Source organism: Photinus pyralis, unplaced genomic scaffold (genome assembly GCF_008802855.1).
Source record: "Photinus pyralis isolate 1611_PpyrPB1 unplaced genomic scaffold, Ppyr1.3 Ppyr1.4_LG1, whole genome shotgun sequence".
Lineage (NCBI taxonomy): Eukaryota > Metazoa > Arthropoda > Insecta > Coleoptera > Lampyridae > Photinus > Photinus pyralis.
The window spans coordinates 59,895,537-59,897,621 of record NW_022170249.1 but is presented as its reverse complement, the minus strand read 5'-3'; positions in this window follow the sequence as shown (position 1 = coordinate 59,897,621).

Sequence of the window (2,085 nt, the reverse complement as noted above, 5' to 3'; positions counted from 1 at the left end):
AAAAAGAGAGATATGCAGGTTGTTCAAAAATGGTTACGTTTTTTAAGGATATTTTGTTATTTTATGTCTATCATGGGAAACCACAAAGAATACGCGATGGTCAATAGAGAAAAGATCGCATTAAAAGTTATTATCAGCTTTAAAAGAAAACTAAGAAAATCCAATTACATCTCCGAAGATAGGCAAAAAACGAAAGTGCCTATGTCGTTTTTCATCTTTTGTGGTGTTATTTTTGAAGGGACGTCTAAACAATATAAATCATATAAAAAGACACCAGAATACAGTAAAGGCTTGAAAACGTTCTTTAAAAAATAACTTAAACGTGGCTCAAAATTTTCTAGAGTTCCACTCTTTCTGAGCTAGCTTCTCATCACTTCGAGGCTAGATGTGCGGTGGCTCCACAGTAAGTTCCGTGTTCAATCTGGGCAGGTTGGTGCTTTAGCGAGGGAACAGCCTCCTCGTTATCGGCTATCCCCTCAAGACCCCACGCTACAAGGCTGCTATAGCTGACAACTGCCTGACTGTCCAAGCAGATGTAACAGTAAGACCTTTGGGCCGCGCACGCTGTATAGCTATAACCTGGCTTGAAATACTGTAAATAGCATAAACATTGAGGAGCTTCAATTCGGTCTCTTAGCTATTCCCACCCTTCCGTCTCGAATCTGAACTGTTCTACACTCAGAACTTCCTTGTCCGCTCACATGTCGAAGGCTTGTCCTTTGGCGTACGGTGCCCTTTATGTGTTCCTCCATCATCCACTTCATTGCTCCGAAACCCTTCACATGAACGTATATACAAAAACATCCGTTTGATGGTCTGTCTATCACCGTATTTAATTACTTTTCGAATTCTGTGCGTTTTACGAATTGATTCAAAATCTTACACATGTTTTCATTGCTTTTTGTGCTATCATAAAAAAAAGAGCCACTTTGACATTAGGTAAAATCTCTTCATTTTATTGATTAAAGGGTTTGAATATTCCATATAATTCGGAAAAGCTCGTAGTAAATAAGACATAAGGCGACAGCTAACAAGAAACACCTTCTCCGTCATTTCCATACCTTTACTCAGCAGAAGCAACTAAAGTTCTTTCACAATTTGAGCCAATGCGATTCAAATTTCGATCGAACCTCAATAGCCGAAAAAATAATAGCAGGATAATAATGAAACCTCAATAAAAATCCAACTAATTTACTTCATATTCATGCTCCTTTTCACTTCTTTTACCTGTAATTGAAGGAGACTAACGCAGTAAAACCCGTACTCATCTTACTTTGCCAGATCGTAACTAAACTCGCATTCCCTCTCGGCTGCGTTGAAAAATTAATCGTCCAACTTGTACCCTGATACAAGCAAGGCATAGTTCACGAACCAAAACGCGTCAATCTGCACGGCTTCTTTAACAGCTCACAACAACTACACCATACTGAAAAGTGCCTCAAATTGGATCACCCGAGGTGCAAGCACACTTCACGTCGGTAATAGACGTGGTCCTGTAAATACTTACTGCATTGTAATAAGTAGCATAATAACAAAAGTTATCCAACGCTCGCTCGTTCAGTCGAAGACCACGCAGCTTCAACGCCGAGATGGAAGCGGTTACTTGATGGCAAAATTTTAAACCTTCCCATCTGCGACTGTGGGCGAGCGCCACTTATTGACACAAATTCAAGTTACTGTGTGTGCACCTTCCGACAGCAGTAAGTACCTACAGAACGATTGGCTGAAGTAAGTGCCATAAGATTCAAAATTTGGGGCTTTAACGAGCAAGGGCAAAGCAGAAGGGCGGGAGTTGTCAATTCAATTCACACTAATTCAGTACCTACATAACACGCGCCACACTCTTTTAATTTATGGGAGTTTAATAAGAAAGGCGGCTTAAGTAATAGTCGATGTGAACAGACCGCAACGCGCACTGCAGTTGAAGAGCACTTGAAACGGAACCTTCTTCTCAAACTGAAAAATAAACGCGTTTACACAATCAATGTAGGAGCAGCGCTGTCTCATCGTTTTCCATGCCACGATGATCATTTGATCAAAAAGCGCAATTATGGCCTTTGCGACAGTAAAAAAGGACAAAAATTT